This window comes from Symphalangus syndactylus, chromosome 17 (genome assembly GCF_028878055.3).
Source record: "Symphalangus syndactylus isolate Jambi chromosome 17, NHGRI_mSymSyn1-v2.1_pri, whole genome shotgun sequence".
Taxonomy (NCBI): Eukaryota; Metazoa; Chordata; class Mammalia; order Primates; family Hylobatidae; genus Symphalangus; species Symphalangus syndactylus.
In genome coordinates, this window is record NC_072439.2 from 78666065 (window position 1) to 78678081 (window position 12017).

The following is a 12017-nucleotide window of genomic DNA, read 5'->3' on the forward strand; positions in this document are numbered from 1 at the left end:
ATAGACACGCACAAATGACCTCACCATCTTCCACAGACTGGTCTGTGCCTCCAGGAATTCCTTTTTTTCCTTTTCTCAGGCACAAGTCTAAGCAATTTAAGGGAGCTACAGTCCAATAGTTTATCTCCTATTTCCCCCCCCCCCTTTTTTTTTGATGGATAAAGAGCTGTAAACAAGAAGAATTCTTACCCTGTGGTGCTTCAGTTGGAATACATTTACAAAATTAACTTTGAAAAAAATTGGAGTTGATTAGTTACATTAGATATTCTGTCAACAAATCCAACTCATCCTAATCAGTTATAATTAACACTGATGTTTGATGAGAGGTACACGTAAGAGTAGCAAGTCGACGTGCTAAACTGCTCCTCTAGGGGATTGGGTAAAGTCTGCTCATTATCTTCAACTTGGAAAAGAAGTGTATTTGCTTGCTTTGGCCAAATTGGCAAAAGAAACATATGCCCAGCCTCTAATGGATAGAAGACTGTTTTGTGAACATTTAGCAAACTTGGCAGGCAGGTTTTTGTTTTCTCCAGGAAAAGGATGTGAATTCTGGAATCCTGGCACTTTAGCAAAGTCAAATGCCAACCTAACCCATACTTTCCATTATGGTTTTTCAGCCCAAGAATATTAGAGAACATCTCTAAGGAAGGGCAGCAATAATTAAATTAACATGCTTGTATGGCCTAAAATAATCCACTGGATGGTACAAATGAAGCAGAGCTGCTCATTGCATTATACCAGACACATTATCCAGATTGGCAAGAAGCGAGCTTCTAGGATGCTTTGCTCTTCACCAGCATGCACCCAGACCATCTAAGCAGACCGAACTCCCCAAAACTCTTTCAACTTTCCCAGCAGGAATGAATGTTGCCTTTGCTCTAACTCATATTTGTCATTACTTTACAAAACAGATTTTTTTTTTCTTTTAGTCACTGAATTCCTTGTAGTTCTGCTGCAAATAAGGGAGAGAAAGAGAATCTAGTATTATAATTAGCATCTGTAGATTCATCAGGGCTTCAACCTTTCCTTCCAGTCAGTCCTGTTACCCTCAGAACAGAGTTCTCTCTCACACTCGAATTTTCCATCTTTATTTTTAAACGACTTAGTTTTCATCAGCCTGCAAACATGCAAATCTTTTCATGCTAAACTCACCTTCCTCAACTTTATTATCCACTTATTTCTTAATCCTTGGGATCGAATTTCCTCCCTTTGTTCTACTAGAATTTCTCTCTCCACAACCCTGCCTCCCTGATCTAAAGACCCTGTCTTCATTCTTAGAGCCTTCTCTGGTGTATTGGGCTGTGCTGATCATGCATGCTTGACCGCCTCCTCCCTGAGTGCCAGCAACACTAATTCTCTGAATTTTCTCATCAACCTCTTGAGTTTATCTTCCTCTTCCTCTTAAATATAAATGTATCTGTAATGTGTCACGATAGCCCTTTGTCCTTCTTTCTCTTTTCTGACACTCTCTTTTATTTCTAAAGGTGATATTAAATACAGTAAGACATTCTTCTGCAAAGGGCTAACTTGTTTAAGTTTCCTTGTCCTTTGTTCCCTGCTTTCAAGGCCAGACTCCCTTACTCTCTGTGTTCCCTTGCCCTGGGAAACAACCTACCACTTGGTCTTTATCTATAGAGCCCACATTCCACATCTGCCACTCACTCTGTAAATTACCCCTCCCATTGCAATGCCTCCCCCGCCCCCTGCCCCCCACCCCCCGCCTGCCCTGCCAAAACTGTTTTCTCGCCAGTGTAACTGCATCCCTGCACTTCTCAAGTTAGCCAACCAGGTTCAGCTTAGATTGTGCAGTCCAACTCTAGCCAATGGAAACTGGACACAGCAGTAGGAGCCCAATGCATTAAAGATAAAGCCACTGCTTTCCCTTGTTCAGAGTGCTTTCATGGTGACCAAACTAATGAGCAGCACCCTTCTGCAGAAGTAAACTTTGCCTTGCTGAGAAATCAACTATCAGAGTGTTCATTTTATTTGTGACTTCGAGCTTTATTTCTAACAGGTGACCACTAAAACAAATGCTAATTTGCATACTCCCTGGGGCCCATGGTAGAGCAGAGGCAGTAATGTCTAGAAGTGTTGATGTTACTTGACTATAACTAATATTAAAACATATTCTCATATTAAGCCAAACAAATATAAATATCCACTCATGTATTTAAGAGTTTTTCAGCTAATGGAATGTTTATCAGGCTTGTTTGTAAAACAAAGTTAAGACACCAACACATATATATTGAATAATAAAATGAAAAAATGAATTCTTAGATGAGGCATAAACTTTCCAAGAAAATCTGCCTTTTACGCCCCATCTCTCCCCTTCCCAAACAGCTCTTTCACATTTTCAGTATCTTCATGGGCAATTCCATCTGCATCTCTCATGGGAACCTCATCCTCCTGATTGAAAACTGACTTCTCATCTCCTCCCAAAGGTGTTTGTATTCCTAGGGATCCTATCAGGAGTGCCACCAGTCTAATAGTGATAGTGACCCCATCTCAAAATCTTACATTATCGTGACTCCTCACTCTGGTTGCTGCATCCAAGCAGTTGCCAAGCCTGCAGATTCATGATCACCCTTTTATCACTTTTCTTGTCTTCATTCCTACCTTTGTTGCCCTTCTTCTAGTTCCTACCTCCCTGCTTTGAGTATTGCAACAGCGTCCTAAATGATGCATCTCCTTTTCACCATCCCCATGTATGATACATACCTCTGCCATAGTCATCATTTTTACCCTCAAAAATTTCCTGTGATCCACAAAATCAATTACATCAAGATGGAACTCCTTAGCCCAGCACACAGTCTTCCCCAGAATAGTCATATCTTATGTTACCTTTATCTGCTTTTATCCTCCGAAGTTCTTACATTCTCCCCAAAAATAAATAAATAAATAAATAAATAAATGTTCCTTCAAGTCTTATGTCAACATTAGCATTTTTCCTATGCCTGGGGAAAAAAACAAAGTGAGGGTTTGTACGGTTAACTGCATGAACATCACAACAGGCCAAGTTCAGTTCTTAAATCTATTGTGCCCTCCTTTACCAAAGAGGGTGTACGCTGCCAGCATGATGGTGTGTGTTTTAGGCAGGGGATGTCATCTGCTGCAGAGGCAGAGATGTTTAATTTCACTTCAACTGTTCCTCTCTTCCCATGTACAGCACTGCTGCCAGTCCCTTGGTCCTATTGGATTTCCATGTATGTGTATTTCTTTGCTTCTATGTGATCTCAGCAGGGATAAATGAACCTAAGATATTAAAATGTAATTTGTTCAGATCTTTGCCTTCAGCATGAGCACTAAGATGCTGCCATTAGCCAGAAAATTTGTGATCTAATTTAGAAGCAGTGAGCCATGCTGTCTTTTCTCAGAGGCTTCGGAAAGCTGCACTGGGTCCCCACTTTTCAATGGTTTTGTGAAAGGTTTTCTTTCAAGCTGTAAACAATGTTGACTTTTTTTTCTCCACTTTACCATTCCAAGAATGATTCACTTAGTAAAGGCAGGGAGGAGGAACTACATCTGCTAGCTGTCACTCTGTTGAAATGCCATATTATACAAGTGACTTATTGTTAATCTCTCAGATTCTCCTCTATCGAAAACCCCACCCTGACCCATTTTGTTTACAGAGAAGAGTGAAATATTTTTTTTAAATGTTCTGCACTTATATAAAGACAGAACTAACAAGAATTGTAGAGAAACTTATCAACCAGTACTCCAACAAAAACACAAAGTGAAAGGAAAAAAAAGTCAAAGAAATAGATGTAGTGTTGTCCCTGGTCCCTAAAATGAAGACAAGATGGCATGACTATGCACCTGACCCAGACTTTTTGGAGGAACTCTGTCCCTGACTCTTACAGATCGAGTTCTGTGCTCAGCAGTGAATTGGCTTAAGCAAATAATTCTTTTTTTCTTCTAAAAAAAAAATAAATAAAATAAAAATAAATAAATAAATAAACGGGATGCGTGTGCAGAACGTGCAGGTTTGTTACATAGGTATACATGTGCCATGGTGGTTTGCTGCACCTATTGACCTGTCCTCTAGTTCCCTCCCCTCACCTCTCACCCCCCACCCCCTAACAGGCCCTGGTGTGTGTTGTTCCCCTCTCTGTGTCCATGTGTTCACATTGTTCAGCTCCCACTTATAAGTGAGAACATGTGGTGTTTGGTCTTCTGTTCCTGTGTTAGTTTGCTGAGAATGATGCCTTCCAGCTTCATCCATGTCCCTGCAAAGGACATAATCTCATTCCTTGTTATAACAGCATAGTATTCCATGGTGTATATGTACCACATTTTCTTTATCCAGTCTATCATTGATGGGCACTTGGGTTGGTTCCATGTCTTTGCTATTGTAAATAGTGCTGCAATAACATACGTGTGCATGTGTCTTTTTTTTTTTCTTTTGAGACGGAGTCTTGCTCTTTTGCCCAGGCCGGACTGCAGTGGTGCGATCTCAGCTCACTGCAAGCTCCGCCTCCCAGGTTCATTTCATTCTTCTGCTTCAGCCTCCTGAGTAGCTGGGATTACAGGCGCCCGCCACCGTGCCCGGCTAATTTTTTGTATTTTTAGTAGAGACGGGGTTTCACCGTGTTAGCCAAGATGGTCTCGATTTCCTGACCTCGTGATCCGCCCGCCTAGGCCTCCCAAAGTGCTGGGATTACAGGCGTGAGCCACCGCGCCCGGCCGCATGTGTCTTTATAGTAGAATGATTTATAATCTTTTGGGTATATACCCAGTAATGGGATTAGTGGGTCAAATGGTATTTCTGGTTCTAGATCCTTGAGGAATCGCCACACTGTCTTCCACAATGGTTGAACTAATTTACATTCTCACCAACGGTATAAAAGCATTCCTATTTCTCCACAGCCTCTCCTTCATCTATTGTTTCCTGACTTTTTAATAATCGCCATTCTGACTGGCATGAGATAGTATCTCATTGTAGTTTTGATTTGCATTTCTCTGATTGTCAGTGATGTTGAGCTTTCTTTTATATGTTTGTTGGCTGCATAAATGTCTTTTTTTGAGAAGTGTCTGTTCATATCCTTTGCCCACTTTTTGATGGCATTGTTTGGTTTTTTTTTCTAGTAAATTTGTTTAAGTTCCTTGTAAATTCTGGATATTAGACTTTTCTCAGATGAGTAAATTGCAAAAATTTTCTCCCATTCTGTAGGTTGCCTGTTCACTCTGATGTTAGTTTCTTTTTTAAGCAAAGAATTCTAGTTGACAGTTTTCATCCTCTAAAAGATTTCTTACCAAAGTATCATTAGGTTAAAATCTTCAGTACCACCATTAAACCAAAATCAAAGAAAGATTTTGTTTTGCTATAGACAAATTTACCAATTTTAGTTCCTCTCATCTCAGCTAAAAACAGGTTGTTATTGTTAGTTGATTGGTTACTCATTTTTCTTTGGTTTCTCAGAAAAAGAAAACCTAATGCTGGGCTACAAAAAGTATATATGAGGTAAAAATTCTAGACTTCTTTTTATCTCTGTGGCATAGTTAGGATAGAAGTAGAAGGCACTGGACATGAGTTTGCTTAAAAGAATTTAGCACACTGAACAGTTGGATTAAATCCAATTTAAGAAAGAATCAGCTATAGAGAAATGAGTTGCTGAACATCCTAGAAAGAATCTGAGAGATTTAGCATCCTTTGGCGATTGAAAATTTCCTAATACTCTCCTCCAAGAAAACAGAAAAAGGGAAGGTTTTAACTTCATAAATGAAATTTAACTCAAGATGACTGCCATTTTATTTTTACCTGGCCTAACAGGCACACACCCAGAGAGACAAAGAAAGTAAATAAGAAATGTATCCACATTAACTTCAGAGTAATTTAATAGTAAAATGCTAGCCTAGCAGTTCAAACTCACATGAAGTTGGCATTTCCTTTACTTATTTCTGACAATTTTTCAAAATACAGCTTTTCCCAAATTAGATTAGGAGAACAGAAAGCACTAGACTTCTCACGCCTTTAGCTTAAAAGCAACCGAGTCATAAATTCATTGGCTGCTGCAGACACCAGTGGAATGTCTTTTGTAAATATCTATTGGCTGACAGCTTTTTAACACTGCAACTAAAAGGGATCTGAGATTTTTAAAATAAGATGTTACCTTGCAATGCAGAAGGTAAATCTGACAGAAAGCAAATAACATTCTCAGCAAATGCGGTAGTGCAATGGACTAGCAAACATATTAGCAAGTTTAAAAAAAAAAAAAAAAGTGTCTGAGGGCCCAGGGGCTTCACCTTTAGTAAATGACGCAAGACATAGACATACCCTTTAAAATTATGTTCACCTTAAAACCTCAGGTTTCGTCCAACACTCGGTCTCAATTCCTTACTGCAAAAAAACAACGTGACTTGAAAAGACACAGTAATGGCCCTACACTACAAATTGACATGTTTTAATCCAACAACCTAACTTTAAAGAGGAGGATCATGGTAGAGATATTATCAAAATATCTTAAATCAGAGCTCGAAATATATGTATCTTTTCTTTCTAAATCTAGCACACTATAATGTTCTCCTTCCTTTAAAATAACAAAGATTTTGGCCGGGCGCGCTGGCTCACGCCTGTAATCCCAGCACTTTGGGAGGCCGAGGCGGGCGGATCACAAGGTCAGGAGATCGAGACCATCCTGGCTAACACAGTGAAACCCCCGTCTCTACTAAAAATACAAAAAATCAGCCGGGCGAGATGGCGGGCGCCTGTAGTCCCAGCTACTCCCGCGGCTGAGGCAGGAGAATGGCGTGAACCCCGGGGGGCGGAGCCTGCAGTGAGCCGAGATCGCGCCACTGCACTCCAGCCTGGGCGACAGCGAGACTCTGTCTCAAAAAAATAAAAATAAAAATCAAAATAAAATAAAATAAAATAAAGATTTCGTGCAGAATAGCAGAACAACTTTGCAAGCTTGATTAAAAGGCATATCAATTACTAGGAATAGGTTTTATTTTTCAATCACATTTTCCTCTTCAAAAACCTTTATTAGATTCTCAACTCTGTGTTCTGACCATATAATTTGGAAGAATGCTGCACTTCCCTAAGCCTATTTTCATCATTCAGTCGACTGTTCATCATGAATATAAATATAACCCATAGGCTTCAACAAAATGTGGTACACTTTTAGGACTACCTTAAAATAAAAGTTGTATACATTGTCACTGAAAATTACACAGCCACATTACCTGTATTTCAAATTGTACTGATTACGTCTTTCATATACCCAACCCATTCAACAGAGATAATTAGTTAGCATGGGAAGCTCTAACATTATAAAATCAAAGAACTTAAGTCTCATTGTAAGCTGCGCCAACCAGGTTTGTGTTTCTAATGTTTATAAGGCATGGATGCCACCTACTGGCAAGCGTTAAAGATTGCAACGTCTGGCAAAAAGCCCTGACTTCATCCTTGCCACCATGTCACAGCGTTCTATAGCCGAAATGCACTCGTTGTTAGGTGTACAGCTTGCCACTCTGGCTGTTAATACTTTTGTAAGGAGACCACACCAAGATAGATTTGGCTTTTGTCACTATATCTCACACTGTAAATGCATCATATATGTATATAAATACATATGTTTGTTCATATATGTTTGGTTCACATTTTTTTTTTTAGAGACTATCCTCCCCTACTAGAATGTAATCTCAAGATCAGCAACATTCTACTGCGCCTAGAACAGTGCCTGGCACTTTGTGAACGTTCATCGTATAGTTGAATAAAAGAATAAATGAGCAGAATGATAATATGGTTTTAAGATAATATCGCATATTGGCTAGTAGCCAAAATTTCAAAAACAAAAAGGCGTGAATCGAAACAGTGGCTCCCTCTTCTGTCCTTTATGACTTGGATTTTTGCCGTATTTCTTAATTTCTTTAAGCGTTAGATTGCTCATCTACCAAATAGGCATAACATCAAGGTAGTTCAGACAATTGAAAGCACAAATATTTATACAGTATTTGGCACAGAGTAAGTGCATAATACTAAATATGATGATAATTATTACTCAATTTCATAATGTTGGGAATATAAAGTAGTACAGCCATTATGGAAAATAGTATGAAGTTTCCTCAAAAAACTACAAATAGAGCTACTATGTAATTCAACACTCTCCCTGATGGTTATATACTTTTTAAAAATCTATGTATTAAGGATGGGCATGGTGGCTCGTGCCTGTAATCCCAGCATTTTGGGAGGCAAAGGCGGGTGGGTCACTTGAGTCCAGGAGTTCAAGACCAGCCTGGGCAACATGGCAAAATCCCATGCTACAAAAAATACAAAAAATTAGCCAGGCATGGTGGTGCATGCCTGTAGTCCCAGCTTCTCAGGAGGCTGACGTGGGAGGATTGATTGAGCCCGGGAGGCAGAGGTTGCAGTGAGCCATGATCGCACCACTGTACTCCAGCCCGGGCAACAGAGCGAGACCCTGTCTCAAAAAAAAAAAAATCCGTATATCAAAAATATATTTGCATTTTCACGTTTATTGCAGCACTATTCACAATAACCAAAATACAGAATGACCCTAAGTGTCCATCAACAGATGAATGGATAAAGAAAATGTGGTGTACCCACATGTTCTCACTCATAAGTGGGAGTTGAACAATGAGAACACATGGACACAGGGAGGGGAACAGTATGCACCGGGGCCTGCCGTGGGGTGGGAGACAAGGAGAGAGAGAGCATTAGGACAAATGCCTAATGCATGTGGCGCTTGAAACCTAGATGATGGGTTGACAGGTGCAGCAAACCACCATGGCACATGTATACCTATGTAACAAACCTGCACATTCTGCACATGTATCCCAGAACTTAAAGTAAAATAAAAAATAAAAATAAACAAATGAAAAAAGAAAAAGAAAATGTGGTATACATACACGGTGGAATACTATTCAATCATAAAAAGGAATGAAATTCTGTCATTTGTAGCAACATGGATAGAACTGGAGCTCATTACGCTAGGTGAAATAAGCCACGAACAGAAAGAAAAATATCACATGTTCTCACTTCTATGTGGGAGCTAAAAAAAGTGGATCTCATGGAGGTAGAGAGGGTTATTACACCAGAGGCTGGGGGAAGGAAAGGGAGTAGGGGATGAAGAGGAGTTGGCTAATGGATATAAAAATACAGTTAAATAGAAAGAATAAGTGATAGTATTTGATGGTACAGTAGGGAAATTATAGTTAACAATAATTTATTGTATATTTCAAAATAGCTAGAATAGAATTGCAATGTTCTCAACACAAAAAAAGATAAATGTTTGAGATGACGAATGTCCCCATTACCCTGATGTGCTCATTACATATTAAATACATGTATCAAAATATCACTTGTACCCCCAAAATATGTACGACTATGATATATCGATTGACAAACACAATAAATAAATAAAGTTTACAAGCTAAACACAACTGAGTTTTGTCAGAAACTTAAAGACATTAAGGAGCTTTATTATCCGGATGTGTGCCAAGAGCTCTTCCTTCTCCATCATCCTTGTCCTCATCTCCCAGTCTACATCTAATTTACAAAATCCTCCAATTCCACTACCCAGCCATAAAAAATAATGAAGTCCTGTCTTTTGCAGCAAGTGGATGGAACTGCAAGGGAAACAAGTTAAATCTTAAGGAAACAAGTTAAATACTTCATGTTCTTATCTATAAGTTGGAGGTAAACTACATGTACACATGGACATACAAAGTGGAATAGACATTGGAGACTCCAAAAGGTGGGAGGGTTGAAGGGGAAAGAGGGATGAGAAATGACATATAAGGTACAATTTACACTATTTGAGTGAATGGTAACACTGAAAGTTCAGATTTTGCCACTGCATAATATATCCATTTAATAAAATGCACCTGTATCCCTTAAATCTATAAAAATTTTAAAAAACATAAATCCTGCAGTTCCACCAAGTACTGGCTCTGAGTTGTTGTCCATAAAGCTTCAGCATTCAGAGAGTAACAGGTCCTTGGGGTTGTTAGCAGTTGTGGCGTGATATTTGAGTCACTATTCTAAAAATCTCTAACCACCCTCTGAAGCACTTGGATAGTTCAGAACTCTCTGGAGGGTTTTGCAAGCGTTTTAATTTATATTACAGCTGATATTACATTTTGTTGCCTGCCAGGGAACCATTTTGTACTTGCAGGAAAATATCTACCCACGAGTGTTTCTGCTATAATATTAGGCAAGCAACAGAACACCCATTGAAACTGACTTACTCATTAAAGAGTCCTACTGTCTCATGTAAAATGAAGTCCTTTGGTAGTTTTGTTGGTAATCTGGCAGCATAAAAATATCAAGAAAAGCCCATGTTCTTTTCTTGTCATGCTCTGCTGTCCACATTGTTGTTTCATCTTTAGGCTGACTCTTCCTGTGTCTTTAGGATGTTTGCAGTAGAAATCTGTACTCACAGTGTTATCATTCGCATTCAGTGGGAGGGAGACAGAATGGTTCCCAGACAGATCCTAGAGGAGAAAGGAGGATGGTAACCATAAAGCCCTGACAAACCATTTCTCTCAACTTATTGTTCAAAATACTAAAACACCTATTTTCTTGAATGGGCTGACTCTTAAGATTAAACTCATTGGCTTAGAGTCTTAGATCAGAAGATACATCCCTGGAGACAAATGAGGTCAGTTCCTCTGAGCCCCATGGGCTGCGTGAAGGAGGGGAGGAGATCTGAATGAAATCCAGGTATGTTAAAAAGGACATAATGGAGGGCAGGCAGCTAAAATCTCCTACGCTAATGAGCGCACATAAATATAGTAGTCTGGTCTGAGAAATCAAACATCAGTACATTGAATTGTTCCTGATTTTTTCTTTTAAAAGTCCCTAAAATAACTTCTTAAGGGAATACTTTCTAACAGTCCACATACAAAGAATCCAAGCTGGGCACGCGGCTCACGCCTGTAATCCCAACACTATGGGAGGCTAGGCAGGTGGATCACCTGAGGTCAGGAAATCGAGACCAGCCTGGCCAACATGGCAAAACCCCGTCTCTACTAAAAGTACAAAAATGAGCTGGCCATGGTGGTGTGTGCCCGTAATCCCAGCTACTAAGGAGGCTGAGGCAGGAGAATTGCTTGAACCCGGGAGGCAGAGATTTCTGTGAGCCAAGATTGTGCCACCGCACTCCAGCCTGGGCAACAAGAGAGAGACTCCATCCAGAAAAAAAAAAACAGAAATGTTACATGCTTAGGTCTATATTAACCTAAAACTTTCACTAAACATGATACAAATTTAACAACAGGTAGGCCAGGCTGCGGTGGCTCACACCTGTAATCCCAGAACTCTGGGAAGCCCAGGCAGGAGGATTGCTTGAGCCCAGGAGTTTGAAGCTGCAGTGAGCCATGACCACACCTCTGAACTCCAGCCTGGGCAACACAGTAAGAGCCTGTCTCAAATAAATAAATAAATATATATATATATATGCACACATACATATATATACACAGACATATATATACACACACACACATATATATACACAGGCATATATATACACACACACATATATATACGTATATACATATACATATATATACACACACATATATTTATATGACAATAGGAACATACGGTAAAACTCTCTCAAAGTCTATTGTTTCTCTGGGTCTCAGTTTCCCCACCTATTAAATACAAGATGAAATCAATGGGTTCAAAGACCTTTCCCAACTTTACATTTTTGTCTGTGAATCCATGTGCACCTACATCACCACGTGAATATACATAACAATTTGCACATGTTTTTATTCATCATTATATATAATCTTCCTATTATATAGACTTTACTAGGTAAAGAGCTGACAAAGACAAATAAAAGGGTGAGGCAAGTTCCTGCCTTCCAGAGCCTTCAATGGGGAGAAAAGGCAGATATAAGAAAAAGTCAGAAAATAGGGCAGCAGCTGTGATAATTGGCAAGCCACATGTAGAGGAATGAAACTGGATCCTTATCTCTCGCCTTATACAAAAGTCAACTCAAGATGGGTCAAAGACTTAAATCTAAGACCTAAGACTATAGAAATTC